The sequence below is a fragment of the Danio aesculapii genome, chromosome 21 (assembly GCF_903798145.1).
Source record: "Danio aesculapii chromosome 21, fDanAes4.1, whole genome shotgun sequence".
NCBI lineage: Eukaryota > Metazoa > Chordata > Actinopteri > Cypriniformes > Danionidae > Danio > Danio aesculapii.
Genome location: NC_079455.1, coordinates 39,951,960 through 39,964,815, shown reverse-complemented (window position 1 = coordinate 39,964,815; position 12,856 = coordinate 39,951,960). Strand labels below are relative to the sequence as shown.

At 34.5% G+C, this 12,856-nt stretch overlaps 1 protein-coding gene across 2 annotated transcripts in view; it reads left to right on the top strand.

The window, feature by feature from the left end:
- The window catches only part of LOC130214684 (urokinase plasminogen activator surface receptor-like), a 33,344-nt gene that overhangs the window by 8,303 nt on the left and 12,185 nt on the right, over positions 1-12,856 (top strand). Inside the window, exon 5 of one of the 2 annotated variants that reach the window (XM_056446479.1) lies at positions 1-803. This exon is cut by the window's left edge and continues 487 nt beyond it. The exons of the other annotated variant lie outside the window; for it this stretch is intronic. The gene's annotated coding sequence lies outside the window, so the exon portion shown is untranslated. Of the gene's footprint in view, positions 804-12,856 lie in introns of those variants that run through there. 2 annotated transcript variants of the gene reach the window in all.

Sequence of the window (12,856 nt, the reverse complement as noted above, 5' to 3'; positions counted from 1 at the left end):
AGAAAAAAAAAAATCAAGAGAAACATAAAAAATATATGAAAATTTTGTTTAAATTTTGTAGTTTGCATGTTTTTTTCCTAATAACTAGGCCCACACGGAAACTGCGCGAGCAGAATTTCACAGATTTCCGCAGATTCATCATTGAGTGTATTTATTTACTTGTGTAAATTTTAATTTATTCAGTTTTTAAATTAATTTCAGTCATATAATTGACTAATATAAAAATGTTCAAATGATTTATTTACAATGCAGTTTGTACAGTAATATTTTCTGTCTTTTAGTAGACATATTACATGAGAGACTCGCTTTGTTTACCAATGTATAAGTAGGTCCAATTGGATTTGTATTGTAAACATTAAATAACAGTTAAAAATGTTTATTTAATTTTTTATTTAACATATTAAGTTTTTAATTACGATACTCCCAAAATCATTCCGCATAAATCCACAGATTATCTACAAAATTCTGCGCAGAAATGGCAAAAAACTTCCGCAGATTCTGTCTGGCCCTACCAACAAACAATTGAAATTAAATGTGTTATTCTTCTATTCCTAAAGATATTATGTGACCAAACTCTTATTTTAATGGATATAACCGTTTAACGAAACAGTTTTGTTTAGCTGCACCAAAAAAAAAAGTCATTGATTATATTCAATGAGAAATGGATAAAAGTATTACTTTTCAAAAGAGGGTGTACTCAGTTATGTTGAGCACTGTATTTAGAGCTCTGATGTTATGAACGGAAATTTTGTTTTCACATTGTAATCGTAAAGCTGTAAGTGTTAATAAAATGTTAAATACAATGTGTTATTTTACTGTATTAGTCTGTTGGATGACAATTTGTCTGTTATGTTATGGTTGCGACCTGTATAAGAAGTAGGTATACACTAAAATGTTAATAAATAATGTGATGAAGAACAAGCAATGTAGAGGAGAACAGGGATGACAATAATGCGGGATGAAAGTTACAACGCGATTTTCTCGAAGATCCGACAACATTTGCTTTCCAAGCTATAAGAGCACATTTGGCATGCATTTCTTGATGGAGTTGGCAAATATTAAATGACTTCGTGGTTACCTTTGTTTCATGGGAAATGTTTCACAGGGCTCAACACTATTTTGTAGCAAGTGGTAAAGATTTTTACTTGCCTTGCCAAAATTTTCTCTGGCCACACACAGACACACAAAAATAAATTGATTATTTCTTAGACGAATACTAAATATAGTGTCAAAATAAGTCAAATATAGTTGCATTCACATTAGTATTAGCTAAAATCTAAATAAAACTTGTGCTAAACTAAATGTTGTGCTCACAGGAAGATGACTAGCCCTTTAACCACCCCACCAAGAAAAAAAAGTTTGGATTGCATTTCTTAACTCCTAGGGCTCTATTTTAACGGTCTGGGCGCAAAGTCTGAAGTGCGGGGCGCAAAAGCATTAAGGGCAGGTCTGAAATCACTTTTGCTATTTTAAGGACAGAAAAATACGATCTGCGCACGGTCTTACAGGGTTGAGCTTATTCTCTTAATGAGTTATAGGTGTGTTTTGAGAATAAATCAATTAGAGTCTCATCTCCCATTCCCTTTAAGAGTCAGTTGCATCATGCCATAGTGCATTTGCTATTTACATGGCAGACTTTGTAAGAGTAAAAACTGAACTAGCAAGAAAACAGTTAAACAGACCATCTGCAGCGCAAGGATAAAGAATGAGACGTCTCCATTCTGCCATTACTTTCACTTTCTCTCTTTCATGGATAATAAAATGGTGGAAACTCTCTCCACTGAGGACATGCATGAGCCTACATAAATAATTTCGTTTGTCAAGTACAAAGATCTGTTTTAAAACTATTTCTAAATTCAGTTCTAATTTCCAGCAAATGAATAAATGAACAATAATAAGTGTTTATTCCAAACACACATGCTAACCCATATGGTCCAAAACCTGACAGGTGGGCAAATCTTAGCTTGTTTTTAATAAAACAAATATAAATATGCATATAATAAATAATACTGCTAATAATAATAATTCAAAAGCAAGAAAGCATGCAGGCAGTGTTTTTATATTTATGTAGAAAATAATATTTTTTGTAACATTTTCATCTGTACCTCCTGTGTGTATTAAGCAATGTGTAAGCAAGGAGCCCAATTAACGCACTCTGCGCTGGACTTTAGACCTGCTTTCAGCTGGTATATTCAGCAGTCTATTTTAGTTCCTCAAAATAGCAACGTGCCAACAATGCGCCTTTACACACCTCTTTTCTAGACCGAAACACCCATGAGTCCACAAAGAGCCGCAAATGGATTTGATATTTATGGTGGAAAATGGGAAAATTAGGGTTGCGTTGGTCTGAAACTAGCAACATGTCATGGAAACATGTCGCTAATGTTGCTAGTTAAAAGATTCGATGCATTTTTTTTCAACACATCCCATAATTTCTAAAATATCAGGCTCTACCAAGTGGTCGATATGTCTGTTTATGGTAAAAGTACCAGAGTTAATACATATAGTATGAAAATTTTTTAAATATGAAGTGTCAGACCAATTTATTTAAAAATATATTCAAATTAAAACATTTTTGAATGTTAAATCATCTTTACTTTTGACGTATGCCATAAAATATTTCAGATTCTCAATTAACATGCTTTCTTGTTTTTATATATATATATATATATATATATATATATATATATATATATATATATATATATAACCAAAATCAAGTGTAGTAGTGGATTATGTTTGTTTGATTTGTTTTGTAAACCAAAAATGCTGTGTGTGTGAACCATTATTTAAATGACTTTAACACTCATTATTTTAAACAGATAAAACATGGTCAACCATTAAGTAGAGCAGGCAGTCAAAAACTAGCATAGTTTTCATGTCAGACACAGCATTTTGCACATTTTAATTTTTACCTCACAAACCAACTAGCATACTTAGCAACGCGTTCAGTTTTTCTTTGAGCTTTGGACTCTATCATAATGACTTCTGAGGTAAATAACGTATTTTTGAGATCTTTATGGAATTAGGACACTGATTTGTGTGTTTAATGATGTTTCATGAAGTTATTCTGTATTTCACATACCTTCAGAAGTCCATTCATGTTCAATTTGTGTTGTAACTAGTAAGTGAGAAGTGATTATTCGTTGACTGAATATGTGTTCCCGCCTAAACTGTGGCGATTTTGACTACAACAAACAACAGTGACGTTTAGAGGAGAAGACTGGTAATAGCAGGATTCACGTTTAGCAGAACAAGCATGTTAGGCAATATACGAAATATATCAATCAAAAAATACATTATACTGTATTAAAATGAAATGTTTACCATAGTGAAAATACAGATGTCTTTAACACTGTCAGGGTTATTTCTTTAAGTTATGTATTTTATTTTCAGACTGAGCCCCATACAGTACCCAGGTAGCAAAGAATTCTGGCCCAGATTTGGCATAAATCTGGCACAGCAGGCATTTATCCGGCACTGGCATACAGCATGTGGGCCAAACTTGGCCCTGGTTTGGCAGAGGTGGCACCGTCTTTAAGGTGGCAAACAATACTCGGGCCAAAAGTAAAATGTAGTGTTTGGCCCAGATGTTAATACTTGATATGTGGGCCATGTAAGTTTGGCCTGTCCTGACCCACATTTAAAATACATTTTTATTATTTTAAAATAAAGAAAAAAATTCTACCAATCAGGTCGCTTTGAGAAAAAAAGCTCACCCATAGCAATCCTAAAGTGCAATGATTTATGGCTTTATCATTTTTATTGCAGTCGTGACACACCAACATATCTGGCCCATTTTAGGCTCAGTTATGGGTTACTAAATCGGCTGAGACTTGGCCCAGATATGGTCCGTGTTTGGCCCTTGTCTGGAAGCCAGATATGGTCCAGTCATGTGCCGTAATTCACTGCGGCATGTGGGCCAAGCAAAAGCTGATTGTGTGGGCCAGAGCTGGGCCAGAGATATTTTGCTATGTGGGTAGCTATATTTTTATAGTCATTGAGCTATACACATACTCATTCAATTAAATTTTAATCGTACAGGACTGAAGTGTTGTGTATTAGAATTGTAATACAGTCCTAATCTCATTATTCACTAAAATGTACACGTTTACCGCTTTTGTGTTGTAAAACCTTAAAGAGCCCATATTATGGGTTTTTGAAAATGACCTTCCATGTAGTGTGTAACACATCTCTAAGTGAAGTGAAATATCCAGCTGAGGCTTAAATGGCTTAGTGTACAGTGTTTAAAACTGTTGATTCATCTATAAAAGAGTCGACTCATAATGCTTCAAACGAGTCGTCTTGATAACGAGTCATTAGGTGTTTCGCGATGACGCGGCTACGAAACACAAGCCCCGCCCAGAAGTTGCTGTAAGCTGTTTCCACACACATGCAACGGTCAAGTTTCAAAATAGTTCAGCTCAGGTTCAAGGTGAGGTGTCTAAATTGCACCCAGGGCTGGAGGTATGGAATAAAATCAGTCATAAATATTTCGTGCGTAAATAAAATTCACGCATCCGTAATTATAAAAACGTAAAGGAAAACGGAACGTACTCGTAATTCTATGAGGGTACAATGCCAAAATCTGCGATGAGAACAGACACAGATACGACATTTTCTTTGTCTGTTTGTATATGACTGATAAATTTACGATGGGTGTATTTTACAAACAGGAAATACAGTTTCAACACGGACACGAAGTCCTGATTACGAGTACGAATCAAACAGCGACACTCCACTGTCAAAATTACATCATCGCTCTCACAGGCATTAATAAACAAGCGAGAGTCATCGATCACAAGGGCGCACCTGCTGGACACTCGAGCTCACACACACCGTCTCAGGTAAGATTTCTGTTATTCCCTCTTTGAGAAATGTCCGTCATGAGTTGTAATAAAGGTTTAGACTTAATGAGGTCCATTTTCGCTGTGTTTCTTGAACATTTTACAGAATCAAAATTAAGAACGGGCTGAGGATAGAGAGCTACCATTACGTAAGTTAACGTTACAGGCAGCGAGTGCAGTTTCTCAGTGAATCGCTTAACGATGTTTAACTATACCATGACATCTGTTGATTAAGTAACGCTGAAGGCTGTCAGTGTCGACCAATCGCAGCAGGCTGTCATTGGTCCAATCAGCGCAGATTAGCTTCGCGCTAAGGAGGGGTTTGGGAACAAATGAATCATTGAACAATTCATATGGGAGTCGCTGGGATAATTAGGTAAAAATAAATACATATCAGTGTTTCCTCTAGGATATTTTCCAGCTGTGGTGGCAGGCCTTTTTTACACAGATCTACGAACTACCTGTGGCGTTATTTCAATGACAAATGTCGTGAGCGCAGTATTAGAAGTCGAGATCGCATTTATGTAAAAGCCTGTGAGCATGCGGATCTCTTTGCTTGCGCGCAGATTTTTTCTGCTCGTGCACAAAACTTCTTGCAGGCCCCCTAAATATAAGCCGCTTTAAGAGCGCGCAGATCTTCTTGTGCGCTCTCAAATAAATGCTGCTGAGGTGTGATTTAGAGTGTTTATGTAGGGAGTATGTCTCCAGCATTTATTAGATTTGCTAGGAATATTTATGAATGCCTCCGGTATTAATGCGTCCAGAAGTAAAGTAAAACGGCTATACGTCGTGTTTGCTGGCCTCACGCATCACGCACCTGTCAGTCAGCCATTCAGTCAGTCAGCACGTAACCTTAAATGGTTAAACAAATGACGCACAGCACTACTATGGTCATAGAATAGTTTGCGCTGTTATAATTCACTTACCTTTTAATACGTTTTAGTGCGATTATCACCCGTTATTAAAAAAATAGAATGTTTTGAATGAGAAGCTGTAATGTAGCAGTGGCGGGATGAATCTTGGCGTGGCGCCCCGCCATGGAAGAATGAATGTAGCGGAAACCATGCATTTTATAAGACAATGAAAGTGTTTTTTGACCCTGCATGCATATTAGACTGTTGTTGGAGACCCTTACAACCAAAATATGACCCTATTTCATGTATAGTAGGGGTTCTTTAAATTAAAAATACATTTATCAGTGTTTATCAGCAGGTGGCAGCACATGTTCTAATATAGGTCAACATACACATGTAGACCTTATGCCTTTGAATTGAAGATTATACAGTGAGTAAAGACAATCATATTCCGAGATTCATTAACAGACTATCTGATTTGCTGTTTGACAACTTCATAATGCTACATGTACTATTTTATTTTATTGTTTTACCTGTTACGCTGTCTTTTTGGTTCATAAAGAACTATGCTATCCTATTTAACAAGCCTAAACCACTAATATTTGTAAATGACGTAGTTATTTACAGGAATTTTAAAAATATATAAATTAAAAGCATTTCTAACACTAAAAGCCCATTTTATGTTGTAAATTCTGCTAAAAATTCTGGTTACTGTTTCAAGGAATAATTTTTTGCTATTAATAAACGATTAGGATATCTATGACTTTTGCCTCAAACTAGGTAGGCTAGTAGTAGGTCTTAGTTACTAGGTAGGATTAGAGATGTAGAATAAGATCACAGAATAAGAGCTTTATAAGTACTAAACGCCAATATCTTAACAATAGGCATGCAAATAAGCAACACTGAGAATCGTACCTACTGTATACTGTTTCCTACAGTAAAAACTTTTAGGAACTGAGAGTGGTTTCATTATGAAAGATAAACACTTTCTTGGCATATTTTCCATTCAGTAATGAGCGGCTGAACAATAAGTTTAATAACTGAACCTCATGCACTAGAATGATCTCTTCTTTGAGCTGTTACTGTGGTCATTTCTACACCTAAAAGTAGCACACTGAATGCAAGACTCAGTCAAATCAGGGCAAAAGCTGTCTAATTTAATTACATTTCAGCACCATTCTAATACAGGCCAGTTTTATAACTCTAATTGCAGACATAATTTTTCACATAAATTCTTTAATTTATTCAGTGAATATACTTGCATCAATCAATATCAACAAAATGCAGAAGTGACAGAATCTGCAGCTGAAAGCTGTATTTGCACAGGATGTTAAATGTCACACACAAATGTCACACAAAGCCTGTGGCAAGCCATTCAGTTTATCAGATTCTGGCTGAAACGAGAATCATGATTTGTTTTGCTTAAAATCAAGATCACGATTTTCTCAAAATTCTGTAGATATAGAATAAAGGTTAATATTAGTAGGCTATTCTTATTGTTATTCTCAAACATATGGTAAAACAACAATAATATTAGGCCTATGTGTAGGTCTACTGTTAAAATGCCACATTTTGTATAGACTTGGCATGATGGACTTCTTTTTTTTTTTTTTTGGAATTTGTCCTGTTTTTTAATTCACAGTAAAGTGATTATATCAGAATATTCATAATTGTAATGTTGAATTATTATGTTTGAGACATATGCTTGGTATTTGTCATTGACAACATTATTAAATCACGTTTTTCACTGGTAAAATGAAACATTTGTCATTATCAGATTGCCTCTTGCATTATATTCAACATTACAGGCTAGAGTATTGATGCGGTAAACATTTATTTTCATGCACAACACTGTGTTCGCTATGAAAGAAAAAAAAAACATATCGAATGCTTGTCGTAATCATAACTCTAAAATGCAATATGATCATTTAATGATGCTGGTTTCACGTTCACTGCTGTGTGCGTTCAAGTCATGGCTGCCTTCACTCTGAGAAGGAAAAAAAAACATAGATGCAAATCATATTTCCCTCACGGCTCCCAATAATCACTTTGTGCAACAAACTGAAGGTTGTTTACAACTTTATTACCTGTTATTCACAGCCTATGCAAGTTTTGTTGACTCAAGTGGACATAATTGGTCTGCACAGTATGTGACTTTATTTATTGTATTTATTTGCTATGGTTGTGTGCTTTCTGCGATTGTTTGAGTTGTAGGTTGAGTTTTCAGTAGGGATTGCCCGTATATAAGGTTGACGGCAATGGCAAATCAGTCTCTCTTACTCTCTTTTTTTATTTTTTTATTTATTTATTTATTTTTTTATGTTTATTGTGAACTTTTAATTGAGTACAATCATACAGCATTTCAAGGTACATTGGTATCACAGTATTTGAACTTAAGTGGTGTAAAAATACGTACATTATTGTCAGGTGAATTTACTACACAGTAGTACTTAAATTTTGTAGATTATAAAATGAGAAACAGCATAAAGAAAGAAGAAAAATACAAATTATAAGAAAAAGATAAAATAAATATAGTAATCAAAAACAAATAGTAAATAAAGCACTATTTACATCCAGGGTAAGAACACACGTCATAATAATTCCTTCCAGAATAATCTCAACTGACCATCTTCATTATACACGTGGGAATGTCACACATTGCAATATGAATAAGTATAACCGTATACATGTACATACATTAGCATATATTTATCTATCAGAACATGATCTTCTATTCTTTTATAGCAACAAAGTCGGGTCTTCTAACTAAAATATATTCAACCCATTTCCTCCATTTTCTCAGGAATATATCCTTCTTTAAATTGACGACAAACGTGATTTTTTCTATTGTGTAGATCTCAATAGTTGCGTCTATCCAATTACTAAGGGTTGGTCGCTCTTGCTGTAGCCATTTGCGTGTGATTGCTTTTTTGCTGGCAGCCATGAGAGCACGCATAAGGTATTTATTGTCTGCCGTTACTGTATCTGGATCCACACAGCCAAAATATAACAATTTACTCTCTAGAGGTATATTTTTTTTCAAATATATGTTCAAGAGCCTCCTGTATTTCTTTCCAATATTGTTGAATATACATACATTCCCAAAATATATGATAATGGTTTGCTTTATTGCATCTGCAGTTATGCCAGCATTTTGGAGACTTATTTGTATATTTGGCTGTAAGTGCTGGTGTTTTAAAATATCTAATAATGTTTTTCCAACAGTTTTCTTTCCAGTTTAATGAACTTGTTGATTTCCATTGAAATTCCCATATATTTCTCCACTCGTCATCAGTGAAGGTTGTTCCACTTTCTGTCTCCCATTTTTCTTTTATATAATTTGTGGAATGTGTTTTCATACTTCTCAGACTCTTATATCAGAGAGACTATCTTGTACTTTATACCTGATGTGTGTGCTTTTTTAATTAGGTCTATCAGTGGATTCTGATTGTCTTCAAGTTTTCCTTTTATTTTCTGATCATAATGGTTTCACACCTGGAGGTACCTATAAAAATCTTGATTTTCAAGTAGAAAATTGTCCTTTAATTGTTGAAAACTTAAAATTTCTCCCTTTTTAATGATGGTACTAAATGAAGTGATTCCTTTGTTTGCCCATAATTTATATCTGTTATCTAATCTGTTTGGTGTAAAATCAGAATCATAGGCAATCCATTTTAAATCTGTACAGTTTTTAGCAAGTTAAATTCTTTTGTCACTGATGCCCAGACATTTAAAGTAAGTTTTGTCCATGGGTTCTATTTGTTCTGTATATTTTTGTAATTTTTCATCTATTAATATGGCTCGAACAGGGGTATTTCTAAATGTAAAGTTTTCTATGTCTTTCCATGGGGCATGATAGTGTGGGTCACACCAGTTTACTATAGTCCTGATTTGTGCTGCTGTATAATAAATAATCTTTTAGAGAGGGGAGAGCCCATCCTCCTTTATCTTTCGACAGCTGCAGTGTTTTAAAGCGTATTCTGGGCTTTTGTCCCTGCTAAATGAAACGCGAAAGCATTTTATCCCATTCTATAAATTGTTTCTCCGATATTTCTACAGGTAAACACTGAAATAAATATAAACATTTTGGTACAATGTTCATCTTAATTGTTTTGATCCTCGAACTGAAGCTAAAAAAGAGGATTAAATTCCATCTGGTCAGGTTTTCTCTAGTTTTAACAGTTACAGGGTCGAAGATTTTTTGGATTTTTTCTGTGTTTTTTGTTAGATGGATACCTAAATATTTGAATGATTTTGTATGCCATTTTAGTGAGTATATATTTTTTATATTTGTAGGGGGATTATAATTATATGTAATTATTTCTGTTTTTTCTATGTTTAATTTATATCCAGAGATACTGTAGGACCAGAGTCTTGGAGTTGTTTCATGAGATGGGGTAGTGAGGTGGTTGGATTTCTTAAATAAATCAATACATCATCTGCGTAGCATGCTATCTTGTGTTCCACTCCTTTAATAACAATACCTTGAATTGTTTTATTCTGTCTTATGCTTTGTACTGAGGGTTCCAAATAGAGTGCGAACAATTGAGGGGACCATTGGCATCCCTGTCTGGTGCCTCTTTCCAATGTGAATGAGTTTGAGAGGTAGCCGTTGATCTTTATTTTTGCAGTTGGTGTATCATAAGGTGCTTGTATACTTTTGTGCTTGTTTCATTGAAGCCAAATTTGTGTAAGACTTTATAAAGATATGTCCAGCTGACAGAATTGAATTTTCAGCGTCTAAACTTAAAATCATTGCTGTTATCTTATTTCTCCTAATATGGTTCATAACATGTAATGTGCGTCTAATATTATCATTTGTTTGACGCTGACGGATGAATCCAGATTGGTCTTGGTTGATCAGATTGGGCATGAAGTCTTCCATTCGTCTGGCCATGATTGATGTATATAATCTATAATCAACATTTAATACAGATAGAGGTCTGTATGATCCACACTGTAACTTGTCTTTGCCCTCTTTTGGAATGATAGATATTATTGCTTCTTTCCATGATGGTTGAACAGTTGCATTTTTTAGGGTCTAATTAAAGGACCGGACCAAGACAGGTATTATCTCTTTTTGGAATGCCCTATACCACTCCTCAGTAAATCCATCTGGTCCTGGAGATTTGTTAAATTTAAGCTTCGTAATGGCCCGTTTTTTACTTCAGTTTCTGTTATTTCTGCTGTCAATAATTTGTTTTGTTCGTCGGTTAGTGTTGGTAGTTCTAATTTGTCAAGAAAAATGTCAATTTCTTTGTTTTTATCTTCAGACATTTCAGAATATAATTTTTTGTAAAACATTTCAAAAATAGCTTGAATATTCTCTTGTTTGTTTTGTATTGTATTGGTCACAGGATCTCTGATTCTATATATTGTTTGGTCTGCTTGTTGTTTTCTTAATTTCCATGATAATATTTTCATAAATTTGGGGCGACTTTCATAATATTTTTGCCTGGAGAACGATATTTTTTTCTCAACCTCTTGAGTATATAGCGTATTAATTTCATTCTGTACTTTTAAATTTGTTTTAATATTTTTGGGTTCTGATTAATTTTGTGTTCTTTTTCTAATGATTTTAGTTGATGCTGTAATTTGTTTAATTCCTGTTGCCGGAGCTTCTTGTTTAGTGAAGCAAATGCTATAGTTTTTCCTCTTAATACTGCTTTAGCAGCATCCCACAGTATAGGAGGAGTGACCTCTTCATTATCATTATTTTCTAAATAGGTGTGAATCTCATTTTTAAGATGTAATTTAAAAGATGGATTATTAAGAAGGTTTAGGTTAAATTTCCATAAGGTGTCTTTGTGTTTATTATTTAATTGTAGTTTTAAATAGACTGGAGCATGATCACTAATGTCTATAGTTCCAATATCACAACTCGTAACTCTGGTTCCATCTGTTTTAAACATAAGGTAATAATCAATCCTAGAGGAAGTATTATGCGGGGAAGAAAAATGTGTATAATCTTTTGTATTTGGATACAAGTCTCTCCATATATCAATTATAACAATGTCATTCATCATTGCATGAATTTTCCGTAGAATAGGTTTGGGAAAAATTATTTTCTTGTTTGTGGAATCTAGGTCAGGTTGTAGGTGTATATTTAGATCACCTCCACAGATCAGAATACCCTGCGTTTCGGAGGCTATGGTCTGAAATATATTTTGAAAGAGATTAATTTTACTACTAGGAGGAGCGTAAATATTAAATAAAGTAACGTATGTTCCATTTAGTATCCCCTTAACCAGAATAAAACGACCTTCTTTGTCAGCATATTCATATTTTTAAAAAAAAATAACTTTATGAGAAATCAATATTATAACCCCTCTCCTGTGCCCTGTAGGGTATGATGAGTAATAGATCTGGGTAAATCCCATTCTTTTAAGTTTTTCATGTTCTGAATTATTCAGGTGTGTCTCTTGTAAGTATACTATATGGGCATTTTCTTTCTTCATTTTAGTCAATATATATATTTTTTTAATTGGATTAAGTAGGCCATTAACATTAAATGTTATTATTTTTGTCTCGTCACTTATGATGGTTAGTTTTTTAATATCTCTTGAGTAAGAAAGACAAGAACCCTGGAGAACGATATACGAAACAATAACGAACACTACAAAAACCTGATAAACATTTTGAACTTCCAAGTTAGGGGTCTCAAACAAACAACCCTGGGACAGTCTGATGACATCTAGCGTGGGAGGGAGACCTTTCTTTTTATGATGGTACTCAGGGCCCCCCAGTTCACCGTATTTACATGAGATGGAAGAAAACATACTGTACCTCACGTGTCCGACGTAATATGATGTTATTGAACGATACGGAAAAAGAAAAGAGTAGAAATTATCTAAAGTTTTGCGATCCGCATAGATGCACCAATTGAAGTATTTGTCTGTTGTAGATGGCGTAGACAGATTCAAATTATCTTCTGTATGCCTGCAGACGCTCTCGGATGTCTGTCGATTGCTGGTTTGTTTTCCCTTTTGTCTTTTTATGCGTTTCCCACGACGTGTGTTTTGAGTTGTTCCATTTAACGATTCTGTTGGCGGCGGTTTTTCCACATGGAACCCTTTTTTCACCATGTCTGTGTAGGCCTCTTCGGCTGTATGGTAGGTGTGGACCCCATCCTCATAGTACACGCGTAGTCTTGCT